General features: G+C 32.4%; 1 protein-coding gene across 1 annotated transcript in view; it reads right to left on the bottom strand.

The window, feature by feature from the left end:
* The window catches only part of LOC113398115 (cGMP-specific 3',5'-cyclic phosphodiesterase-like), a 122868-nt gene extending 113186 nt beyond the window's left edge, over positions 1 to 9682 (bottom strand). Inside the window, exon 1 of the mRNA XM_026636704.2 lies at positions 9432 to 9682. The gene's annotated coding sequence lies outside the window, so the exon portion shown is untranslated. The remainder of the gene's footprint in view (positions 1 to 9431) is intronic.
* Positions 9683 to 15225: the final 5543 nt, after the last annotated feature.

Here is a 15225-nt window from a genome sequence, read left to right as displayed (position 1 = left end):
ATATATTTTTTATACACTCATTTTAAGAATAAAACTGTTTTTTATGGTACAGGTAGGGGAAAGGCAAATGGGCCTGATGGTAAGTGGACATCATCGCCCTTACATCGCCAATGCGCCACCAACCATGGGAACAAAGATGTTATGTCCCTTGTGTCTGTAGTTTCACTGGCTCACTCATAGTTCAAATCGGAACGCAACAATATTGCTGTTTGGTGGTAGAACATCTGATGAGTGGGTGGTAGCTTGCTCAAAGCAATATCACCAAGTAAACCGAGTTACAAGCTTCACGGTCTCCATCATTGATCGTGAGCTTGGCCTCCTAGTCTCAATCATTTAGTTTTTGTATAAAATACACATATAAATTTATTATACCGCCAAATAATCGAATGATGACATTTAAAAATGACGATGATGTAAAACTAGGATGATCAAAACAAATCATCTAACACTATTTTATATCCACGATAACAATAAAACCCATATAATGATATCATAAATATGTAATTCGCGTGCAAACATACGTGTGATGCCCGCCTAACTCGATGACTTGATTTGGTCAACATTTTTCTTCACTGCACCATAGAAATTTGAACTTTCCTGCTTTAATATAAAGTTGGAATTTAATCGGAATGCCCCTTGATCGCTTATATATGAATTGACATACCTTTTATTTCTTCAAGGTAAGTGGTTTGCGAATTATCGATAAAAACTAACACAAGTTCGTCAACATACGAGTGACCGAACGCAAGGTCTATTTAATTAGAATCATTATGAAACATTTGTAAACATTTCACTTTTGTTTTGTATTTTGTAACTTTGTATCAGTGATCTCACTTACGATTCTTGAAGAAATTAAAACAAATAAAACCGATTTTAAACAATAATTAAGGTGTTAGTGAGAAATTCCTTCTAGGCATTAAAGGCCGTAATAGACTGGTCGACCGTCGAGACATCACAGTAGTAAGCAAGCGAGTCCTCTAAAGAGACGGAGTAGAATCGCTGAATTTTAGTAAGTATCCTTCAACACACCTGTAAAATATTAAGGTGCATCTAAACTTGACTGATTTTATTTGTGGCAGACCGTCATTACGTATTGCATCCACTACACTGAAAGAAATTCTAAGCATAATTTAAGCACATTACAACATAGTGTGCTCTAATTTGGGCCCAGTTTTTTTTACGCTAGTCCACTATTCCCGGCAACAGTTACCTCGCTTCTTATGTAATATATAGTACATCGGTACTAATGGTAGTGTTATTTACAACGCATATAATGTTCTTACATGTTTCAAAAACAACTTACACCAACATTTTTAGCGATAATCGCAACAATCCCGCAACATCTGCGGCTTAGCGCGCAACCGACATTAAAATTGCAGGCCGACGTCAAAGCCTGTAAAGCCAGCGGCATATTGTGTTGATGCGCCTTCATAAGTATAATAGTTTCAGCGCCGTTTATAATACGAAAGTGTTAATAATCAGCCGTGAGAAAGTGTGACTCTGATTAAAACGATGCTTGTATATTTTAGGTATATACATGCACATAGAATTATTTTTAATTACAGTTCGTTTTCAGCTACCTTTTGCTCTGATAGGCTCATTGAATAGTTTCTATTTAAAAGCTTTATCTGCAGCCACTTATTTTAAGTCCCTGCGCTATACTTTATTTTATTTAGGTACGAAAATGTTTTACTTTAAAAAGTTGGTCTCATCATTCATTGGTAAATACTTTAACTATTGAACAAATGCACCGTTTACGGAGTCTGTTTGGTACTCTACTCAGTGTGTTGGTAAATAATAGAACTAATAAAGTATTTATCCATCACAACAGTTTATAATAAATTCTCTCTTCTAATTGTAATTACGAAATTAATTATAAACATAAATTAAGTAACATGAAAAAACAAAGGTTCCCGCGATCACAGATAAAAAAATGTCAATGGTGAACGCGATCAATTGGACCATTTTAGATCTTAACTTTTGTAACGAGGAGCATTTGTTTTTTAACGGATCTTTAAAATTACAGATTATTGTACACCAGATTGTAACGTAATGCCTATAGATATAATAAAAATAGCTATTTTTAATAATATCATTATAATTAAGCATCAGCAAAGAAACATATCAGAAATAAGATTTTAGCTTTATAAATGAATATATTCCCAATTATTCGATGTTATATGTACGATGTGGAAGCGGTGTGTTCAATCCTAACCTCTATAAACATCTATAATATTATTATATTTACTGATATTGTAATCATATTATAAATGCAAAAGTAACTCTGTATGTCTGTCTGTCACGCTTTCACGGTCTAACCACTGAAGCTGATTTGATAAAATTTGTTATGAAGCAAGCTTGAACTCCATGGTCCTTACCAACGGCTTTTTTGCCTAACACTTAAACGCGAGCGAATTAACCGCCGGCGACAATTAGTTGAAATTTTTCCAAAAAAAAAGTTTAATACTTAGATTAAAACTTCGTTATATTAATGTTAATATTTAAAGCATATATTGACAACTAGTACATATAATAAATATATTATATTAAGGTCTTATTCATTTGTTAGATTAAAGCATAAACTTTACATGCTAGATATATATTATCGAAATATTTTAAGATAATCTAAACGTGAAAAAGTCGAGAGTACTCTTCAACACAGAAATATTTTAATAAAGTGAATCTACCTACGCATTTGTAACTATTGATTTAACTGATAAGATATGTATACTCAGCCCATATGGTTATGTAAGCAAATAATCAGTCGTAAACGTTCTATCTATCTATTCCGTCAACGGTAATCCCCTAGACATACGAGGTCTTTCGTAACTAAAAACATATACTTTTTAAATTATTTTTTACGCACAAATAACAACACATCTCAGGTAGGTACAAAGTTTGCATTACACTGGCGGTGCAAGGAAATAATTTCTCTCCGAGGCAATGTCTATGAACATTACCTGTATTGAGCATGACCGAACACACTCCTTCGCGTTTTCCAATGTTAAATTAAAAAAAAATCTCGTTCAGTTGATATAATTTATTTAATAAAATAAATTTATATAAAGTTGTTATCGCAGACAAATACAAGTACTGTTTCCATGATTTGATAAGTTATTGTATTACACCGCGCAGTTATCCCCTTATCTGTAACAATAAACCGTATCATTGAGTTCACTCATGGCAAGTATTAGGTGTTACTTGTGTCTCTACTCGTCCACATTAAGTTCCGTTTTGCACCCACAGGGCATATAATGCCACAAAATTATTATTCAAAAGATAAGAAAGTAAATAGTGTTATGCAAATTCACTCGTGGTTTTAACATTATTGTTCCCAAAAGGAGTATTAAATGCTACATTGTCTTCCATATAAAGATAAAAAATATAGAATACTTTTACTGTGACTTTTTTCTAATTCACTTTTATAGATAATCTATTTGATCTATTATCTACTCCCAGTGGGGACATTTAAATGATACGTTGGACTCTATGATAGATCAAGATTTATTACAATTGGGTTAATTGCGTTTTTTTCGTAGCAATTATTGGATAACAGTTTTATTCTGAGTATTTAAAGGTGCAAGTTCTATGTAGTTAATAATTTTATTATTGAAATGTTAAATAAACCTAATGTTATGCGATACGCGATTGATTGATCTTCTAAAGATTGTCTGCAGCCGCTCTATTAGCGATAAGGCCAATTTTGTAAACGGTTATTTCCATACAAATTCCACTACTGCTATTAAAAAAATAAATAACTTGAGGCCTTCGTTTTTAAAAAAAGATTTGGCCAAATGTTGGTTCAGTTTGGGTTGGTAGCAAATTCATGTGCCAGAATTTCATCCGACATATAGTTGTTTCCTCACGACGTTTTCCTATTTCGTTGGATACGAGGTGAATTATAAGCATATGATAATTCAATGGTACCAAATCTGAATTCCGGATCTCCGGCTAAGATTCAGGTGTTCTGTCCATTGCGCCATCTTGACTGTGAGTTTTTATTGTAATTAAATATTTGTATACCTATAACTGATATTTACTGTTCTTGAAATTACTACTAGTACTTTGTGCAAGCTAGTCTGGGTATGTACCGCAATCATCACTATTCTACCACCAAACAGCAATACTCAGCATTTTTGTGTTGGTTTGAAGATTGAGTGAGCCAGTGTAACTACAGGCACAAGGACCACAGCATCTTAATTCCCAAGGTTGGTAGAGCAGTGGATGTTTATATTTCTTACAGAGGCAATGTTTATGGGCGGTGATGAATACTTACCATCAGGTGGCTCATTTTACAATATTAAAAAATAAAAAAATCATCATCAACCAAATGAAAAACGCGCTAAATTCAAACAATGTAAAAATTAAGCAAATTTAGAAAGACAGCGTGAAAAGACAGGTCTTACGATACCTTTTAAAATTTTAAAGATGTACTAGAACCACATTTTTCTGGACTGTAATTTGAGGTTAAGCTTGTTTATTTACAATACGGAACTGCCGTGCCGTGATAAATTCTACATTTTTTTTTATATTTCAATTACCTTAAGTAACATTTTATTACTCATAGTTAGTGTAATGAATGCCCGTTTAGACTTTATAAATAATTTCCTGTAAACGAGCTTTAGTTGGCGTACATTATATGCCAGAATGAGATTCAGAACTTTCGACATAATAAATAATATTATGAATGAAGGCTTTATTAGCTCGTCTTTGAGTTACGCACGGGTTATGATATGAAAGTGCACAGATGTGCCCAAATACAAGTGTATGCTCTTTCTCTTTTTTTGGGTCCGATTCTAAATTCAAATCCGTGTATAGATCTATTTACTCAGGAAGGTGCACACATTGATAAATATATGTATTATAATTTGTATTTTTTGGTGTTCGTTGTTTTATGTTAATCGCCACATGCACACTAAGAAATCTTATTAGTACGAGCGCACTCAACCTAATGCACGCCGATACTTTAACGTGGAGGGGCGCGCCTTGGTAAGAGAACAGATTAAAATCAAATAATAAATAAACTTTAAGAGTCAAAAATATGACCATTCCAGTATAAAATATAGGCGTACCTATTTGCATTTTTTTCTTAAATAGCGAATATATTTAACTAATACGTCATCAAAATACAGCTTCACTGCGAAATAAATAGATACATTGCATAATTTCACAATTTACAAGCGATATTCTTTGTTACATTAATAAAAATCCGAAGCTACGCAATGTTTTGAAATGTAGACTTTAGTCTAGATTTTCAATTTATAATTACATATTTTTGTCAAGCGTTTTTTTTAGGGTTTCTGAGGGTACTCAAATACCCTCTTTTTGAGGGTACTCAAATACCCTCTTTTTGAGGGTACTCAAAAGTTAAAAACGAGGCCCTATAGACTTTGCTGTTTGTCCGTCCGTCCGTCTGTGAGTCACCAGGCTGTATCTCAAAAACCGCGAAAGCTAGACAGTTGAAATTTTCGCAAATTATGTATTTTTATTGCCGCTATAACAACAAATACAAAATACAATAAATGTGTTTACTTACTGGTGTTTACCTAGTCAATGGTACGGAACTTTTCGTGCGCGAGTCCGACTCGCATTTGGCCGGATTTTTTAAAATATTTTTTGGATATCTATTTTGTCAAAAACATGTGACAATTAGAATAGGTTTATTCGTTCTTAGGTTATTCGTATTAGAATAAAAAATCTGTAGTTTTTTTAAATTGTGAAATATTTAATAGCCACTAGCTGGCTTATTGGCTGATTTCAAATAAGTAAATATATATTATATATATATATATATATATATTTATTTATAATTGCTAAATTTGTATCTCCATAGAAATGTTCTCCGTGCCTTTAGTATGTACATAAAATATCTTTAATTTGTATTATATTTTGTTTGTACATATTTTTAATACCAGGCAACATCACAATTTAAGTTTGATCAGAAGAACTTAATGGTTTCCTACTCGTAGTGTAAGATCTAAGCGATAGAGCGAAGTTCAAGGGAAATGTTGCGCTTTAAACCAATTTACTGAACCATCGTAAAGCTTTTAATCCGTTCGAACCATTCGTCCTTCTTCTATATATATCTATAAAAAACTGGAACAGTAACCGCCTGTTAATTAATTGCTGGTTAAACGTGTCTCCTCCATTTTGAGGATTTTTTATGAATACTGCAACATCTACAAATTTAAGCGTATTTTTAATAGTCATAAGGCACTTCCGATGTATTAATGTAGCATTTTAAGATAGCACATGTCCGATTGTGACGTTTAGAGATGTCACGGCCTAGTCGAGATGGCGTACAACACGTGAATAGCTAGTCCTTCCGGTTTTTAAGGTTTCGTAGCCAAATTGCAGAAAATGGAACCCTTATGGATTCGTCATGTCTGTCTGTCTGTCCTTTTTCCGAAACTATAAGAACTATACTGTTGAAAGTAGTAATTAAGATAAGTAGATGTATTCTGTGAACCGCATTAAGATTTTCACACAAATGTAGAATAAAAAAAAACAAAAAATTTTGGGTGTTCCTTAGAACTGAAACTCATCTATGGATAGGTCTTCAAAAATGATAGTTTGCGCGAGAGACACTTCCAAAATGGTGAAATGTGAATCTACCACCCCCCCCCCCCCCCCCCCCGTATAACTTCTAAAGTAAGAGAATAATAAAACTAAAAAATTTATGATGTACATTACCATGCCAACTTCTACCTAAAATTGGTTTGAACGAGATCTAATAAGTAGTTTTTTTAATACGTCATAAATCGTAAACCGCAATTTACCTTTCATTCAATCAACCCAAATATAAAAATAAAACATTTAATTTCATAAACGTAAACCGTGAACCATTATTTTATAATAATAAATCTGTAGGTGTCTATTAGTTTGTTTATCTATCACAAGCCTGTATGGGTTCGTATATAGATTATACTCAATGGTGAGGGACACACATGCATTTGTCGTATGAAATACAATAATCCTATTAAAAAGCGCGGTGGAATTACTAGACATGTATTATTAAAAAAAGTCCACCACCGCGTCCGTCTAACCGCGGATTTTAATAAGATTTTCATCGATTTTTGAAGATGACTGAAAATCATACCTGCTGGGTTATTCACTGGCGTGCGCTGCGTAATCCAATAGTTACATTATATATAACATCAGCCCGAGTCTGTAAGTTCTGTAATTCATTTCGTTTCTCACACGTGAAATGTTGGCAACTGATTTACAGTGATACGCAATTTTGATACGTGTATATTTATATTTTATTTATATTGTATCTTTATAACAGTCAATGTGACATACCGATATTTCACAATCGTGTTCTGCGGTGAGATTCGAGTTTCTTGTTACAGAATAGCCCTACAGTTATATGATATAAACATTTTATGCACCCCCTTATAATACCCGTGTGAACTCAGGACGGGTAATGTGTTATAAGCCTCAAAGGTATCTCGCTGGTTTTCATCTTTATGGTATCTTGTATGTACGAATATGGTTTACATACATTATATGTTTTTTTTTAAGCTACATATAGATAGGCCTTTTTCTTGTCTATCCCTTTAGGCCTGGAAGGCTTTGTAATCTCAGTGATAAGGCCGCCTTTAGTATATATTTCATGCCTCTCATGATTAAATTACATGTACAATAAATAACATTTGTACTGTATTAAAATTGGGCATTTTTTAATAACTTCGAGTAGTGCCAAGAGAGACGAAATGTTGAGAATCATTCGCAATTCTTCTTAATATAAACGTAGTATACTTATATTCTTACATAAACACTTATTTAATTAAAATATTCTGTTCCAAAAAAGTTAAAAAGTCTCCAATTAATACTTCTTCCGATACTTAAAACTTGAGACGAAACTCGTAATAACAAAATATGCTGAAAACCTTTGCAGAAAACTGAAACATTTTTATATGCATTTTAGATAGTCCAAGGAAACACACACGAGGACAAAATCGGAGGCATTGCTAAGTTCTTCTATAAAATTATTATAAAAGACGGCCCAGTGGTTGGAATACGTCACGAACCCAAACACCACTGAAAAAAGCTTAATTATGTTTGTAATACGTGGTGAAATAATCTCCAAATCTTCGGCTCTAAAAGGAATGGAGACATTTAGTCTATAATTGCAACGTAATCTATACTAATATTATATATGCAAAAGTAACTGTCTGTATGACACCCTGTCTGTTGCTATTTCATACCAAACTACTGAACCGAATTTGATGAATTTTGGTATGAAACAATAAACTCCAAGTAAGAACACAGGTTACTTTACATGCCTAGCAGCTGACGACTAAACGACGAATAACTTATTCGTGTTAATGATAGGAAAATCCAATTTTCGATTTTAAAATTCAAAATCATATAGTCTTCGTCCATCTATGGCCACAGCTATGCAATTTAATAAAAATAATATTATAGTTTACTGAGCTCTATAATAATATCTGTATCAAGTACTCCACTTGTAGTTCTCTATTTGTTTACTAATGATAACAAATCACTCAGCTAAGCCAGATACTTTAAACATAAAATAATAGTGAAATAGGAACTCAGTGGTTATTTTTTTAAAATAGGTTGCATTCGAAATTCAATGTCTGGTTTAGGATATTTGGGTTTATATGATTACAAACTGTCAGATTTAAGGATAAGATAATATGTAGACCATATTTTTTAATTACCGAATAATAAAACTAGATTTATAGAATACATTAATTACTTAAAACTAATTTTCATGTATCTACATTTGCGTATAAAATTTCAAAACAATATATTTTCCAATCAAAAAACACTTTGAATTTCGAATATATTAACTATTAAAAAAAAATAACCAAAGATGAATAGCTAATTCAAAAAGCCAATATACGTCACACTTTTAATAATAATAATCAATGTCATTTATTTAATTGAATTACCTGAACAGCGGTTAATGCACTCTATGTAATTATTTAACTGTTGTGACATAATACGATAATATATGTACTAACGAGTAATTTACTACGCCGAATAATACGTGTATCCTAAAGATCAATTAAAGAGAAAGATCTAACATAATTTCAATGTTGATATTTACATCGAATTAATTAAATATTTGATGTTTTTTCCTTGTCATAATACGAACATCATACCGGCGTTAAACACGTAATATTTTGACGACTGCCTCTCATACTTTGTTTACCATTTTTAGTACTTTAATTTTGTTACTTATACAAATTATTCTTTTAAATAGAATTGTGCAACACTTTATGAAATGTTTCGTTTAGCGAAGTGTTCTTAACTTGACATGGCTAACATTTATTTTTATAAACAACACTTCTCTTTTTATAACCACTCGGCGTGACCTATCAATGGTCACCAGCTGAAATTGTGACGGCAATTACATAACAAAATGACACACTAAGAGCAAAATAAATGAAACTACTTACTTTTGCTGAAAATTCTATGTAACCCCTCGAACAGATCGCATTACACGGTGCGGTATTGACGCGGCGCTAACAATAACAAGCCGAGGTTGTGCCTTATCGTCACAGGTATGTCAAAACAAAACACTAGCAGGAAATTTGAATTCACACGCGATTTTATTTAAGAATTTTCGTTATCGGTTCACGCGGTTAGGGCAACGCCGAAACGGCGAGCGTTCTCTCCCTATAGCGGTCGGAGGCAGACTGAAGGCTCTGGCCGAGGTGGACCGGGCCAATCATGAGTCCCCCCTCGCCTCTACGCCCGCCCAGGCACGCGGGCTGCGAACTACACACAGATTAAGTAATATAGGCCAAGTGCAGACACACCACGGTCTTTTGATATAGTAACTAAGAACATCCTTTTCCTGGTATAGTACAATTGTCGTATCGTTCTTTTTAAATCATTCAAATTTTTCCTACAATACATTTTCTTAGAATGATATTTTTATTAAATTTGAATACAAACAAATTGAAATACACAAATCCTTTTTAAATTAATATATTGTGTTAGTAAGGAAGACAATAAGGAAACTTATTACCTGAGTTACCTACTTATACTTGGTACTTGTATGTAATACTTATTGATAAGGTTAATTTAAATATTTATTCCGATACTGATATAAAATAGATGATAATAATAAATAGAGCGCTAGACTATCATGACATTAACACGTTTAGTTTTAAATTTGTGACACATCTAAAAATATTTTAATCTTTGCAGCAGAACGACTCCCCACTGTTTTTGATCAGGCTTAAAAGTATGTTTCATTCATGAAACAATTAGCCTCAGGGCATTTTCTACAGACTACCTCATATTTGTCATCATCTTGAAATGTCGAAGTTGAAACCAATTTCTTTTTAAAAATATCGCCAAAAATGCTGTATGTGTTAAAGGTTTTTGTGTTAGTTTCCAAGAAAATAATAACGTTATTATTGTTTATTAAAAAGTATTTTTGACTTATAAGTCTGATAAAACGATGAAATTAATTATAAAAATTTTTAAACTTCGAACGTAACGTTTTTAAACTTTTAAATTACGATTCGTCGTAATAAAGAAACAACAGTGAGTGCGTAGACTGAGTGTCACATGATTTTTTGTAGTTTTAAGTAAATATTTTAGAAACATTTTAAAACATTTGTATGGCATATTGGATATAAAGAAAATTATTTAAAAAAAAAATAGGAAATTCTCATTTATAATTCCCAGTCCATACATAAATAACAAACTATTATTGATAGTATTTACTTGCGAGGCCTTTTCGAAAAAACAAACACTAATATTTTTATAAAAAAAAAAAATAGTACTGGAGATATGTGTTAAGAATAACAATTTAGGCTCGGTCCGGTCTTCGTTCAAAAACATGACAAAGAATAATCGTTATATCGTCGTATCTCTCAAAATCTCTGATTCCCTTTTTTTATAGAATAATTGACCGTGTTATGAGCTATCTGATTGGTAGTGGTCACCACTGGCCATAGATATTAACGCTGTAAGAAATATAAATCATTCCTTACATCGCTAATGCGCCACGAACCTTGGAAACTAAGTTATGTTCCTTGTGCCACACTCACCATCCGAACCAGAAACAAAAAAATATTTATTACTGTGTTGCGGTAGAATATCTGATGAGTAGGTGGTATCTAGCCAAACAGGCTTGTACAATGACAAAACTCCAAGTAAAATGAGTATCTAATTTACCAACTGAGCACATTCGTAGGTGTTCTAGAAAAATAGCCTATTTACAATTTTTTTATTTACGATATAATTATTTTTATGGAACACTAACAAAGTTATCGAGTTTGACGGTCAAGGGATTCTATGTAGTATCTTTACATAAATCACACCCCGAAATTTTCCATTATTTTGTATCGTGTTACGTAAATACATACAACTACCAATCTATTTGACCGGTTCGTTGGTTCTTTGGTTAGCTGATAGACCTGGGTTAATTCCCAGCGGGTCAGCAGAAACTGTTTTTTTTTGTTCTGAGAAATCTTACCACAGCACCTAGTCTTAACCAATATTAATATTTTCTGAATGGCTTTTGAATAAACCTGAAATAATATATAACAGCCGAGTGCATCTTAACCGATGATTTCGGGTTCAAACCCAAGCAGACACCACTGAATTTTCATGTACTTAATTTGTGTTTATAATTCAACTCGTGCTCGGCGGTGAAGGAATACATCGTGAGGAAACCTGCATGTGTCTAATTTCAACGAAATTCTGCCACATGTGTATTCCACCAACCCGCATTGGTGCAGCGTGTTGGAATATGCTCTAAACCACATTAAACAACTTAAACATAAAGTTTCATTTTTATTTGACTATGCGAAATTGAAATTGTGTATTATGAATGAAATACAGAGACAGGTGTATTGGTTTTATGGTAACTTGCAAATAGCATAAGGAAAGTTTTTTTTTTTGTAGCGTAGAACATTTCATACGTACGTTAAGTATATCTATACGATCTCGTGGTGAGTATTAACAACCCACCCATTCTCTTTGAACAACTTACGCCATATTTGAAGTACATCATTCCAATATCTATATCCATAATTCCATATACCTTTAACATCGCTGTTATAAATATTCAAAATTGTTTCCCTGTGTTTTAGTTTTAATGCAAATACTTGTTAAATATTCATATTAAACAATTATTGATGCAATCCGCGGTCCCAGTATCACGTTTTTCGTGTCCGTGCATGCTACGTTAACCAAATTATAAATTAAACACAGCTCGGTTAAGCTTACAATTGCGATAATTACTTCTGTATAATTATAACGAGTCATTTTAATAAATTACTAGTACCTATGATTATAATGTTATCATTTTAATTTTTGATTTAAATTGAGAATATCAAAATGTATCGGCATTTTGATGTCGATGAGCGCTGGTGAGTACTGAACACTTCACTTTCCTGGATGGATCCAGGATGGATGTGATACTATAATATATACCCCCTGTTCCTGAACTGTATCCGCTCATATCAGATTTGCTGACTCATTGGATTCGAGGGTCAGGGAATAGAGAGTACACACAGAAAATTGTGTTTGCGTACATAAATATGTATATGATAATACTACTTGTATAATATGTTAACATATCATGCCAGATACACCCTTGAAAATAGCAATGGTCAAAATCAATCAGGAGCGCAATATTACCACCACAGATTATAAAACGAATGGCAAATGGAATCTACGAAGCATACGACGCGTCTTTTTGTTAATAGGTCAAAAGTCATTTTGATTTTATAAATTATCAACGTCTTAACAATTTTTTAAGTACCTATTAAAATAACATGAATTAACATTCGCTTTTGGTTTTGTATTTGCTTTTGGTGCTACAATTTGCTGTTCCCGGCGGTTTATTAGCACTATATTTATTTTGGTTTTTTTTATACTTAGATTTAAAAGAATTTGATGATAAACTATCTTAGAAATGAAACAGTCGTCTTGATAACGTTTTAAATAAAAAATATAAAGTTAAAAATTGTTTTGTAAGTAAACAAAAATAATTGTTAGAAAACTTATCATCCAACCGAGTTCCTTTTACGTTTTTCAGTTCTGGGTATTTCTGAATATATTGTGGGTAATCGACTGTTAGTTAAAAATGCTAAGTGTATATTTTCTACATTTTATTTTGAACTATTTAAATTGAATTTAGTATTGAGCAAAATATATTAGGGTCGTATTACTGACAATGTTATGCAAATGGGCCACGGCGACTGCTCACCATCTGGTGGGCCGTTTGTCCCTTTTTGTATTAATCGGACAGTAACATACATTGTTTGTCGTGAGAGGAATGTACCAAAAGAGGACTGCTTTTTTGAAGTCGATTAAAAACATAATTGGTCGATTTTCGTGAAAGTAAAAAAAAATATACGTTATCAATAATCATTAAGTTTAATTAAATAATGAACATTGGCTTACTTGGAGTAATAGTGTAAAAACCTTTATTAAAAGTATAACGCCTCGCCTTATTGCCTCTACTGGTGACAGGAGGGCTGGTTCAATTATTGCCCGGAAGATCGGAATTGCGATTGCAACGGGGAAATGTTGATAACATTCTTGCCGTCATTCCACGCATGTATAATTTTTACATTAAATCTTTTTAATTTTTCTTTGTATATTATATAATTAAGGACTTCATGTTAATAATTCTCATTTATTTATTTTTTATTTTTAAAATACGTGATACGAAATCTTATACACTGGATGTTACTGAGAAAGATGGATGGTGTGTACATTAGTTGATTTTATAACGATACGAGAAATAGTTCTGAAAGCATTCCAGAAAAAGTGTTTTCGTAATTATTTAATTCAAAACTCCCGACTCGTGAGCCATAGAATGTACAGTATAAAAGGTTTCTCAATAATAACTTTATGGAAGGCGAATGTATTCTTTGATTGTACAAAGTCAATACTTGGCTTTGTTAACTTGGAAAATATTTCTTTAGGACCTCGGTAAAGATATTTTTATATATAACAGAGGAATGTTTAATCAAGTAAATAGAAATGATAAAATAATATTCGTCCCCCTTTTTTAATTTAACTAAATATTATTTTGTATTATGCGTTATATTATAAAGCGTAGATATAATAATAATACCTACTATTTATCTAATTTAATAATATATATTAACATTTAAGAGCAATAGTTCAAGGAAGTGTTGCCTGTAAGAGATCAAAGTCAAAGTCAAAGTCAAAAATCTTTATTCAATATAGAAGTGTTTACACTTGCTTATTGATTGTCAAAAATCTACCACCGGTTCGGAATTTAGCACCTCGGACCTGAGAAGAACCGGCGAAAGAAACTCAGCGGGATATATATATATTTTTTTTATCCATTTACCATGTACAATGATAATTATATTTTAGTTATTTGAAGCAGCCTGGAGGCGATCATTTCATTCCCAAGGTGTGCAGTCAACTAAAAAGTCATTAGTGTTGTAATATCCTTTAGCACACAAACGCTCTTTAACAATAAAGCTGTTTTAGCGATAAAGCTGGCTCTTGTGCATATTTCTTGAATGCATGTGTTTATCGGTGCACAATAAAGAGTATTTTGATTTGATTTAAATAATTTAATTGTTTTAAGAGAACGTTTTTAGGTCAATTATAGCAAAATGCCTCAAGGTCGAATTTGATTACAATTTTTCTGTGACGTTTGATTGAAACGTTTTCATGTTAAATCCTAACTTATGTTATAATGTGAAAGTAAGTTTGTTTGTTACGGTTTTACGTCTTGTCTCATCGCCGATTATCATGAAATTCGTTATCAGGATAGACACTCAAAGACATATCTTACACCTGTTGCTTCCCTGTGAGTCACACATGGGCAAAGTCGCAGGTGGGAGGTAGAGTTTATTTTCCCTTACGGTCTGTGTTATACGCTCATTAATATTTTATGAATACCGGAAAATATTTTCAAATAGGTAAATATAGCCTGAATAATAACAACGACAAATATTAATTTTCATTTCTTTAATTTGAGATCATTTGTTTAAACCGGTTTTGACATTTGCTTTTTTTTATTAGTATTGAAAAATTAATAGTCAAAAAATCAATTCAGATAAACTATACGTACCTTATACGTGTAAGGCATGCAAAAAAAAAATGAATTCACTCACGAAGGCGCGCCCCACCACATTAAAAGATGCTTTGGTGAGGTGACACGACCAGAATAAAGTAAAAAAATATTTATTACACATAGAGGGGCGCGCCTTCGTGAGTGAAAAAATCTATAGTACC

The sequence above is a fragment of the Vanessa tameamea genome, chromosome 24, assembly GCF_037043105.1.
Source record: "Vanessa tameamea isolate UH-Manoa-2023 chromosome 24, ilVanTame1 primary haplotype, whole genome shotgun sequence".
In the NCBI taxonomy this organism is placed as follows: Eukaryota; Metazoa; Arthropoda; class Insecta; order Lepidoptera; family Nymphalidae; genus Vanessa; species Vanessa tameamea.
The sequence above is the reverse complement of the archived record's forward strand: the minus strand, read 5'-3'. Positions and strand labels throughout refer to the sequence as shown.